Here is a 12,519-nt window from a genome sequence, read left to right on the forward strand (position 1 = left end):
CAACAGATATATTATCTAATGCAACAGGTTATCTATTGTTGCAAATCATGATATATCTATTGTAACAGATGATTTATCTGATGCAACAGATATATTATCTGTTGTCCAAGTCGGTGTAAAAAAATGGTTCCTGGAAAGAACTAATTATTAATAATAATAAAGCTGAAAAGTCATGACTTATCATAATATTGATTAATTTAATTAAGTCATAACTTTTTACAGTAATCAAGAATGTCATTAATAAATGGAGGTGAACAGTTGGGATTTTTTGCCTAACTCATTCAAGTTCAATCCTCTATAAATAAGTCCCTCCTTACTCAATCGTTCGTTCTACTAAATACTATTTATTTCTCGCTCTTGTTACACCTTCAAGTACTTTCTCTTCAAGGACTTGATAGCTTTTTCCTGTCTCTGGTAAGTTTTTTTTCTTGATTTTTGTGTAAATATATGTTGTATTACATTACATTACATTCGAATTCTTTCTTTTCTTTACTTTTGTGTTTACGTGTGTGTTTTGTGAACTTATGCATTTTTTAGATATTGTTGATCCTGTGTGGGATGTTGCTATTTTACGAGACGCCATGAGGGAACTGCAGAAGGAGGTTCATGACCTGCATTGGGAGTTGGCCGCTGTCAGAGTGAGGATGCTGCGGGAGATCTGCAGGCTGCGGAGAGCGCTGCTGCTGCCCTTTGAAGATTGGCCGGCTGGCCATACAAATAATAATGATGTTAATAATGATGATAATAATAATTAAGCTTTTTTTTTCTATTATCTATGTATTTTTTTTTTGTTTATTTTATAAAAAATTATGTTTGATGCACTTGACTTTTTATTTCTTATTTAATTTTCGTGCTGTCTATTTCTATTTCTTAACGAATGACATGTCTACAATTAAGAAATAATTTGATTCCAGTATCAATAGCAAGAACATATGAGTTATCTGTTAAGTTTTGTGTGTGACAGGAGCTGTATTTTGTTGTTCGAAATATATTAGTAATCTGATGAAACAGATTATTTATCTGTTGAAACAGATTACTAAGTGCAACAGAATACCCATCTATTCGATTCATAATCATATTACGGGCACCTAGAACCCTTAAACATGAATCCAACATGAGTCTACTATTATAACAGAACATTTATCTGGTGCCGCAGATAATGGATCTGTTTAAACAGATTGCTCTTGTATTGCATTCATATTCGCGTGCAAACTATTGTTGAAAAAACAACACACTAGTAGTTACCCAGATTCAACTAAAAAGCATAATATGTCTTACCAAAGTCTCCTCTCAAGTAAATTCCAAAGTTGAAAGTGATTTACGAAACAAAATTTGACATAAGAATTTGGTCAAAGAGCAGCAGTTGGGGTAACAACAACAATAACAACAACAATGGTCAATAAGAAGAATATGAAGTTGATAATGAAGTATAAGATGATGGTAATAAATCAGAAGATGATGAATAAAGCAGGAACAATAAAGAACAACAAATATCGCGAAGAGAGAGAAAATAACAATGGATGAGGAGAGAGAAAAAGACGTTTTTTTCCCTTCATTCCCCGTTATATATTAACTAATATTTGAATCAAAGTGTAAATTTAAAAATTTGTGGGTTATTTTGAAATTTTTCAAACTTTCTTAAACCATAATGAAGTAATTGTCACCTCTACTCAATTATTAAGACTTGTGTCACCTACACCTTATTTTAAAACTCTTTTGTCACCTGTGGCCCAAACCTCTTGGCTTATGATCATGTTTAAAAGGGTAAAATATAAGTTAGAAGAAGAATACTTTTGGTGTAACATCTTCCCATTATTTAAAATCAATTCAATTGTTATAACCGAAAAATTATTATGCAATTACTTTTGAAAATTAATGAGATAATTTGTTGAATTTTTTAAATATCAAGTAAATAAAAAACAAAGGAATAATAAGTCAAAAAAGGAGGTAAAAGATAAATAGAAATCATTGATTCTATGACATGCCACATCATCAAGATTATAATCCTCCTTTATATATATATACTAGAAAATTTGTTCATGCTTCGCACGGTCATAAAAAATATTAATCTTTGATAATTTGAGGAAAACTTGTTGAGGACCAAGATTTCAAATTTTTTTGCTAGAAATTGTTAAAAAATCTATTAATTATTATATACTTATACTAAAGAGAAAACGAATTGAAACTAAAGGTATTACAGATATTATACTACAACTATTTAAGAAGCGAAATAACAACAACAAACCCAGTATTTCTCACATCGTGGGATCTGGAGAGGGTAGAATGTACGCAGTCCATACCAATGCCTCTACAGAAGTAGAGTAAGAAGCGAAAACACTTTCAATAACAACTTAGACAAAATGAAATATAAAAGTAGGTATTACACTAATGAAAGCTTAAAGAAATTCTTGCATCAACCACTATTTCCTTCTTCTTCACTATTTCAATTATTCTGGTTGTTCGATTTCAATTCAACGACAGTCAAATCTCTCGAATCATTAAAACAAAACCTCAAAACTCAACCTGCATATCCTCAGTACCAATCAACGTTATTGATATCCTTTCGGTAGTTATTGAACTAAGGAAACAAGTTTGAGTTAACATTTAGAACACGAACAAAGCCCTACTGGTAAAGATAGATGAAAAAGGTTAGGAAGTCTTAGCTATTGAGGCATCATAGTGAGAGGTTAGAGCAATAAAAACAAAAGTAACGGTATATTCTGCAATAGTATATTCGGTTGTTTTGATGAAAGATAGGTCTCTACTTCTTCATGAGAAAGAAAGACCTTGTTATCATCTAGGTTTGATAATTAATTACAGAGGAGTTTAGTCTACCATTTAGATAGTATGTACAAGAATAACTACAAGAGGTTCAAATATAAGTTGTATGATGTCTGGACTATTTTCAGAATACAGTTTTACTGTAAAAGCACTTCCACAATCCACTCGTAAAGCACTTATGCTACGAAAACTTAGACCAAATAGCTGAAGCAAGTTAAAGCATTGGTTCCTCTGTAAAATATATCAATTTTAGGATGGTGTTCCAGCTTCTGATCTATATCTGCACGTTACGTTACTATAAGAAACAATCCTCCCATATATTAAACCTGTGAAGCTTTTTATCAGAATCTAAATCCAAAGCTGGATCACTGGAAGCCTCAGCAAGACTCTCCTGCCAATTGCAAAGCAATGATGATACTATCAATTCTCGAACCTTCTTTGCCAAAAAATGACCTCAATGACCATGCCCATCAAATATACCACAGAATGTCATGTCTTCTTGGCCTCCAAATTTCTACAATGGAACAAAGAATCAATCAGTCTATTGCAGACAACCTCTCTACCTTCCCAAATACTCTTACAAATAAACAGACTATTGACTTAGTATTGATCACAAATAGGCTAGTAATGTAAATATACCTCCCAAACAATGAAGCAATCTTGATTTACTCCTTTTCACCCCTCCTGGAGAATACTGAGGCAAAATTCCTAGAACAATCAACATTTACAGTTCTTGAAGCTTAATATCAAGTCATTTTTCTTAGCTTCAACAGCATCTCTACTATCATATTTTTCATTTTCAGAGCTATTCTTTTGTTTCTTCAAGGAAAGCGACCTTGCTAATACATTAAACATGGACGAAAAATGCCCCATTTCAATATTCTTTAATTTAGCTTACTTAAATACCCCCTGCAGAAGAAAGCCAAAAAAATCTTTATAGGCACAAACAACCCCTACAATATGTGATATCATATTTAGTAAAAAAATGAATAATACACGCAGAGACATCATACATGAATCAAGTAATTAGATATACATAGCTGAGGTAAAAAGGGATGTGATCTGAGTCCGAAAGTTAATCATCTATTTATAAAATTCAGAAATATCCAAAAAAGATTAATCTGAGGAAGGATTAAAGAACCTTTTAACTATGCAAGAAAAGCAGAGAATATGCAAACTCCAACTTGGAATTCCATCAACAGAAAAATGTAAGAAGAATGAACAGATATCCATTGATCCATCAACTCTAGACAATTCCCACCATGAAATTTTTAACATAAACAGACAACGACAACTTCTTTACAGTTAAAAAGTTTGTCCCTTTTTTACCCTTTCCTCAAATTACCAAACACGGTGACATAACAAGGTAAACACCAAATAACTTTTGAACAGAATTTACTATTCTCAAAGGTTCAAGACTTTACTACATATCTCATTTTTTAAAAACCGTGGTATTTGAACCAGCTAATGCACACCTTCACCTTCACAGTAGAAGTTTAAGAAATAAGAAACAATTAGTAGGACATAAAACTCCACAATAAGAATGGAAATCGTTAAAAAGAGAATAGAACTCCGAAATTCAACATGGAAAAAAGAGTTATTTAACTAAAACAATAGTGTGGTTCTGACAAGCATACAACCACTTATGTGTAGTAAGTTGGTTTAACGCCCATAAAATTAAACGGTGTTTCATTACAAGACAGATAATTTTCCCTTCAAGTGATTTTTTTCTGGGGTTCATGTCTCTTCGTAGTGATATTTTGGCTCCCTTTGTTTCATCTACTGTCCTCAGATTTAAGAAAAAGAATATCAAGATTCAATTTTAATAATTTCCCCTGTATATTCATTCCAATTTCTTACTAAATAATTCTTATGTGAGTGCCAAAATAAAGCCAAATGAAGTGACAAATTCAATTAAAGAGATACGACAATTTGAAGTAGGCACAATTCGAATTATTATGCCTACAAACAAATATATTGATTACTATACAAAAGTAGGCACAATAATTTAACAGAAGTACTTAGTTGTTGACCCAAAAAAATGAATTTGGAAGAAAAAGCGGAGAAAGAAGGCATTATCAAGTACCGATAATTGTAGTTGATCTTTTACTCTGGTTATGTGTAAGATGCATCTTCGCACTTTGAGATCGAATCTGCAAGAAAGTAAAGAGGAATGACCAAAAGCTTGGAATTTTAATATCGACATGTAATGGAAAGACAAACCAATATCGTTTTTTCCGTTTAAAATAATATTGTATTTGATACATCATATGTGTTGAAATGAATACATGAATGAGTTGAATGATCTTAAACCACTTTGGTCTCAAAGCAAAGAGAATTTGATCATAATTTATAATTTACAAACACATACAGATTTCAAAAACGAATTGGTAAACCATAGTTGAGAAATGTCCTAATGCATCCATCCCATCCGGCAGTGACAACGACAAGACCCCACAAATGAGGAGAGTTTAATGCACCTTGCCAAGCACTTCTCAAGAACTTGTACTCGGACTTGCATACCGAGGGGAACACGGTTACTGGACTTGAAGAATTAGGCAGTTTCTCCTTCGGCCATGTCATTGTTCCCTTAGTGAGTTTACCAAAAATGCACATCCCAGGGAGGAGAAACAACCGGAAGTTTTTTATAGTGGTTCCTGTTGACATTCCTGTTTTCTAGATTACTTCTAGGTAGTGTTCCTGGATTTGTGTTGAAGCCTGACCAGGGTATAGCAATTGACACATTATTGGAAAAGAAACTCTCTGATGACTGGACTTTTCTAAGTCTGTTAGTTGTCCGGCCCTGGTCAGTGTAGTTCCAGATATGAACATTTGAATCCTCAGTAACTGCGAGAATGTGTTTCCCGTCTGAGGTGAAAGATGCAGGAAATTGGCTCCATGATTTCCGAATTCGTGGACATGCAGCAAACAATACTTTCAGAACACAACTCTTACATCCCATTGGCAACTGGCTTGGTGCCAAAAGGATTTCACATCTAGCAAGGTATCAGACAAACCTTTGAATTTGCAGATGATATTGGATCTACAAAGTTCTCTAACTTGTGAGTCAGCAGAAGTTACCATGACTTTGCTTGGGTCGTTCGGGCAGTACTGCAAAAAGTTCACATTAGCTTTGAAGCACACAACACATTCTTGTTAAATAAGATTGGAAGCAAATGGTTACCTAAAATTTAGTTATTCTTTTGCGAGCAAGCTTCTTCTTTCCTGGAAGGGATACTTGTGAACCCATCTGCAATTGACTATCTAACCCAAAGGAATGGTAGTACAGTGTCAATTCCCAAAGAGAGTATATTACAAGTGGAAAACAGAATGGACTCCATAAAGAAAGAAAAAAAGAGTGAGGTCATGGATATAATACATCTATCATGGCACAACCGCCTCAAGAAAAATCTATCACAGAAGAAAAAACACCCAGAACATTCTCATTTTAGGCAAACCATATTAAGCCCTTTCCAGCAATGAAGCAAATATTTTCTCATCCTATTGGCAATGCTAGAGAGCACATTAGAAGGATTATAAGCTCACTATGTTACTAACTTGACTCTTTTAAAGAGTTCCCTTGAATTCAGTATTATATTAAAATAGAAACACATAATAGGTTCACATAAACCAAGAACACCTATAAAGTAGCGGAATATGCGATAGGAAAGGTGCGTAACTTTGTCCGCCATTGTATCACATAACTGAAGACGAAGAAGGCTGAATCTTCCTCTCCTTTGCTTATGTCGGCTGACAGCTCATGGAGTTACATCTTGTGTTAAAGCCAGGAGAGGGGACCTAGCCTTATATTCATAGGCTTTAAAGCCTTAACCTACTGCATGCCCCCATTGTCGGTTCAGAGGTCTGGCCTATAGGCCTACACTATTGTCAGCCCACACCAATAACATGAAATGGATATAGGCCCGTATGGAATCTGCATGAATACACAGTATGTGTCTTGTCCACCAACTAATAACATCAGCCCGTTTTACTTTAATGTAATAAAAGTTAACGTTAAGTCCACAGAAAATAAATAATTCTAACATTCGGAAAATAAGAAGACACTTTTAACCCATTCATTTGTATAATCTTATGTCAAAGCTACCAAATGTAAATTGGAAACTAAGAACCAACATATTATACAAACAAGACCAGCGACTTACCTAACCCAGAAGAAAGACCAAACTCTTTTCTATCTAAAATGGAGAATATAAGTGCCCAGTGAAGTCTACAATGGAGGAATTCTATCACCCATGGCGAAGTTATCGTATAATAATAAGAAAAGGCTTGTTACATTCGTATGCAGAATCCTCATAAATAGCAATTATAGGTTGGGGTTGGAAGAGCATCCTCGACAATGTAAAGTGGGTGGAGAGAGAGCAATAATGACTAAATTCAAAGATTATTTTATGTCGTATGATTTATCTACCTAGGCCAAACACTTAGAGACCACTCATCCCACCACCATAAAGTGCAAACACTAAACCAGCATGCTATTATAGCACACCATAGACTTTGAACATAAAGGCTACTTATCACCAGAAAGAGAGAGCAATGTCAATTTATCCCAAAAGAAATGAAGTCCATCCCCCCTTTCCCCTCACCTAAAAAACGACGGGCAAAGAGGGGTAGAAGGATGTGGAGAAAAATGAACTTAACCCCTCTCATCAAACACGAAGATAAGCTAATCATAATCATTCTTTCATTGAGCATAATATGCGATGTGAATAAAAAGAGAAAGAAATTGGTTATTCCATGTAAAAGAGGCTTGTCCTGATGAGTGAAAGAGTAAGAAATGATTCCAGAAAAACTGATGGATTTCAACTATGAAGATGAAACCGTAGTTTTTTTTTTTATTTTCTCTTATTTAGCTGTGTCATTAATTATCATTATTAACCAATTATTAATTAATAAGATAAGATAAATAGAAGGGAAAAAATTCAAAAATTGGAGAAAAAAAATAAATGGTATTCCTGATCAACTAAGCATGACACATTAGCAAGGTTATGTTCCTCCTTTATGTTAATATATAGATTGATTGTTAATATGTTATGTGACATGTAAAACTACATTGATTGTTATCAGAATCTGGCCAAGACATTATAATTTGCCTATATAAAGAAACACAAACCATATTTCACACATATACTTTTTTTATTACATCTCCTTCAACATGTTTTGTTGACTTCAAAGTCAAAAATAAAGTAGCAGCAACATGGTTTGATAATTATTTTTTTTGTTATGATTGTTTTAAATTCTTATTAATGCTTTTGTTTGTATTTTTCATCTTTTTTTATATTCTAGATTTGAGAAGAAAGAAAGAGGAAGCAATTAGTGGAGGCACTACAACAACAATAACATACCCCGTGTATTTTTATCTAGTGGGGTCTGGGAAAAGTAGAGTGTACGCAGACCATACCACTACCTCAAGTGAAGTAGAGGAGTTGTTTCCGATAGATCTTCGACTTAGGACCAATAACAGTATAGCAGACACAAACATAAATGCATATAAACTTGTATAGGCAAAATAAACTAACAACGCTAGTCACACGATAATACTAGAGCCACATAATACTACTAAAAACTGTATATCAGGAATCATAGACATCACTCCACCCATGAACAAGAAATTTCATAAACAAATAAAGAACGTCCCTACTGTTACTTACTGATGCACTCCCACCCCCTAACCCTCAACCCTAATCCGCATCCTCCACACCTTCCTATCAAGAGTCATGTCCTTCGTAAGCTATAATTGCTCCATGTCATGCCTAATCACCTCCCTCCAGTATTTCTTCAGTCTACCGCTACCCCGCCTACTTAAAAAAATAAGAAGAGAAAAATTGAAAAGGCTTACACTATTGATATTATTAGTAAAATATTTCGTATTTTATTTTAATGTTAATTATATTGTAGTATATTTTTGATAATTTTTCCATATTGTTCTTTGTTTTCTTCTTATTTTTATTTTGATTTGTACAAAATTAACAATTGATAATCCCTTTTGATGATTTCTTGTGATTCTCTTTCAATGAAAAATTTTCATCAAAAAATTGAACAATTGCCGCGGAATGAAGTCCAAAAAATGTAAGGTAAACAGTTAAAGTTATTTTTCACATAAAATGTTGAACAAGTAAAGTAACCTTAAAATATTGATTGTGTTTTAATCTTATAAAAAGAAAGTTAAAACTTTATTTGATGTAGATAAGAAATCATAATATGTAGCATTTCTAAATCAATTAGAAATTTACCTTATATATAATAAGAATATTTATAATTTCATTTAAGTAGTGTTTTAATTCAACTTTTTTAAAAACATGTTTCCTTAATATTCTTGTGTAGGAGAAATCTATATTCTATACAAGTCGTAGATAATTTATTCTAGTCTTTAATATTCTTGGAAGTCATAGTTAATTTATTCTGTTCTTTAATATTCTTGGATGGATGTTTTGTCGGTTCTCTAACGGGACTTCGTTGTGGAATTTTGTAGCAATTTGGGCTTTTTGTGTGGAAAGCGAACTTCGTTGAACCATATGAATTATTGAGCATAGGCCACTTTTTTAGAGGATAATACTTAATAAAAATTATATAAATATTTAATTTATATTTTTAATATTATAAAAAATATAAATATATTATAAAAATCTCACATATACACATAATGTTATGTATATATTGATTATGTTATGTATATTAATAGGGAGTGGGAATAAAATAATTAAAAAAGTGGAGAGAATATAATTACTTTTAAAAGGTTGATATTTATGTTATTTATACTAATACTTATGGATGAGCAAAGGCCCACTCTTTAAGCTAAACTTTTATTTAAGTTTTGGCGATCATTGTGAAATTAATTAATTTAATTACTTTTAAATATGAAAACATTGTTTGGATGATTATACACTTAGGGTGTGTTTGGTGAAAAATGTTTTTCAATTTTCTCATATTTGGTTGGCTTAAAAGTTTTGAAAAATATTTTTCAAATCAACTTATTTTCCTCAAATGTGAGGAAAATGACTTTCCTTTCTAAAGTAAGGAAAATATTTTTCAAAACTCTCTTTCAACCTCACTTTTAAGTTAAAATATTCATACAATTTTCAAAATCAGTCAACCTTACTCCGACCCTCAATCCCCCACCTCCACCCCAACCCTACCACCCCATCTAAAAAAAATATTTCAAATGTTTTTCTTACCTCATTCCCCTATTCAAAACTCAAACCCTACTCCCTACCCCTCCAAAAAAATATTTAATTTTTTAAATAAATTTCAATTTTTTTCTTACCTCCCTACCCAACCCCACCCCTACCAACCTCCTCCCCACCCCCGTTAAAAAAATTAGTTTTTTAAATTTATCTTTGAAAATTTTTAATTTTTTTCTTTCCCCTTCCTCACTCCCCTACCCCGAACCCCACTCCCTATCACCCTCCATTCAAAAAAAATATTTAAAAATTTTTTCTTACCCACCCTTACTCCCCTACCCCCACCCCTTCAAAAAAAATATATATATATCTTTTAAAAGAATCCAAAATTATTTTCTTACCCCACCGTTACTACCTATTTTGATAACCCAACCTCCACCTACCCACCCTTCTTCAAAAAAAATATAATTTTTTTAATTTGTTATTTTAAAAAAAATTCAAAACTTTTTTCTTATCCCACCTTTTTTACCCTATTCGTTTTCATTGTTTTTGTTAAATATAAACAAATACTTTTAGAAAACATATACTTATTCAATTTGAATAACGAATACAAGAATATAAGTAAGAAACAACTTATTTTTAAAAAAAAAAAAACGTTTTTCCTCCTTTATAACAAACACACCCAAAAAAAATATTTTTTGGGTCAAAAATTATTTTTCTAAAATGTATTTTTGCGCTTTACCTAAACACTAAAATGTATTTGTTGAAAAAATATTTTTCTCTTTCACCAATCAAATACTAGAAAATATTTTTCAAAAAATATTTTCTATCCACTAACCAAATATAAGAAAACAAGTAAAAAATCAATTTGTTTTTCAAGGAAATACTTTCCTTCGTACCAAACACACCCTTAGATTAAAACAAGAAAATCTTTAAAACTTTTCCGCAACTTGAGAAGTACATATTGAGCCAGGAACCCCCACCCGCTACCATAAAGCTTATAATTATATTAGAAAAATTTACCACAAATTTAAATATTAACAGGTGAAAATTCATAACAAAATAGTAAAATTGCTTTGAGATAGGAGAGATGCTACAGGTTGTCAGTTTAAACCCTTGTAGAAATTTTTTTTTTTCTCCGTTTAATTTTTTTGAGCTTTATTTATTTCACTGGAATCCACATGAAATTGGATCCGCCTTTGTATTGAACTCCTGGAAAGCTAGAAATAACATGGTTCAAACTCCAAGAAGATGCTAGTATGTTAACGTTCAGTGGACAATCTTTCCGATGGCATACAAGTAATTATATACTTGTATGGTTAGTGGACAAACTTGGTGTTGTTGGTTCAGCAATGAAAGAGTACCTTCATGCAGCAATAGGGTACAATATTGTTCAAGCGCTGAAACAATTAAAATGCCAAAATAGCCCTCCATGCTATCAGATCACCAGGCATGAAGCAATTCAATCTAGAGTAATTGAATTCAATCTAAAGAATACAAGTTTAAGCGCATGTATAAATAATAATGAAAAAGCTCAAATTTTTCAAATATATATATATAGCATTTTCAAAAAAGCTCAAGAAGAATGGAGTTTTGATCTTACATACTTTATCTTGATTATAGTTAACATACATTCTCAAATCCATGTCATCTTCAGAAAATTGGGATCCTTTCCATATATTTGGCAGTCCCATTTCAAGTATCATGACATTTATGAACAGGCTCGTCTTTCTTTTCATATTTTCCTTCATTTTCTCCATCACTCGTATGACACTTCATCATCCAATTATACAAATACGTATAAGTATTACTTTCTCCAACTCCTTTAATATCTTGTGTCTAGCTTCTCTTCTACTCCCACAAATGTTGTTCTGGTACATTTTCTTCATTATCATTACATTTTCCCCATGTTCTTCTTGGATTGGCAATACATGGGCTAGTTTTCGACAATGGACTTTGCGTATTTTCTCTACAATAATATTTCCAGCATTTTGCATTTTCAGCAATTGTCACGTTGATAGATATTCATCATCTGCAGAAACATTTTCCATGTTAACTATTATGCTGAAGGCTACTGATGCTTTTTAATGAGTCACTTGTACGTTTGACTAAAGCTTTTCTACAATGTTTTTGTTGTTGTTAGTTTCTTCTGCGGGTACTAAAATCTGTATTAATACAACAACAATTTCATAACAAGTTCATGTATGAACAAGAACAGCTTTGAAGTTCTTTTAACACCTTCAACACAAGATTATTACTAATTTATCCTAGAAGTGTGTTAGATATCAGAAAATAGATGAAACAGAAATTTTAGATCAAATCTCCCGAGTTCATGGAGTGTCCTTAAGGAATAATTCCCCTCACAGTACTCGAGGTTATGGAATTTTTCTCCCAGGATAAAATGGCCTTCAATCCAAATATAGGGGTATCTCAAATAATTGGATTCCACGAACGCACTCAACAATTTGAATGATCACACAGAATATTTTTAAGAGAAGAAGAATTTTGTATTCTGAAAATTTCGTATTTTAAACCTGTGGATCAAAGCAGGTTTATATAGCCATAACATGTCTCTTCTGAAAAGTGACAATAGTTCACT

General features: G+C 32.4%; 1 long non-coding RNA gene and 1 pseudogene across 1 annotated transcript; both read right to left on the reverse strand.

Annotated features, from left to right (window-relative positions):
• Positions 1–2,746: 2,746 nt before the first annotated feature.
• On the reverse strand, positions 2,747–4,034 carry LOC124885904 (annotated as a pseudogene).
• Positions 4,035–4,844: 810 nt separating this feature from the next.
• Positions 4,845–7,056, reverse strand: LOC124885909. The gene is made up of 4 exons (XR_007043073.1): positions 6,945–7,056; positions 5,966–6,045; positions 5,799–5,892; positions 4,845–4,934 (listed from the first exon to the last, which is right to left on the reverse strand). It is a non-coding gene; the product is annotated as an uncharacterized LOC124885909 (long non-coding RNA).
• Between the last annotated feature and the right edge of the window lie 5,463 nt (positions 7,057–12,519).

The sequence above is a fragment of the Capsicum annuum genome, chromosome 1 (assembly GCF_002878395.1).
Source record: "Capsicum annuum cultivar UCD-10X-F1 chromosome 1, UCD10Xv1.1, whole genome shotgun sequence".
Classification (NCBI taxonomy): domain Eukaryota; kingdom Viridiplantae; phylum Streptophyta; class Magnoliopsida; order Solanales; family Solanaceae; genus Capsicum; species Capsicum annuum.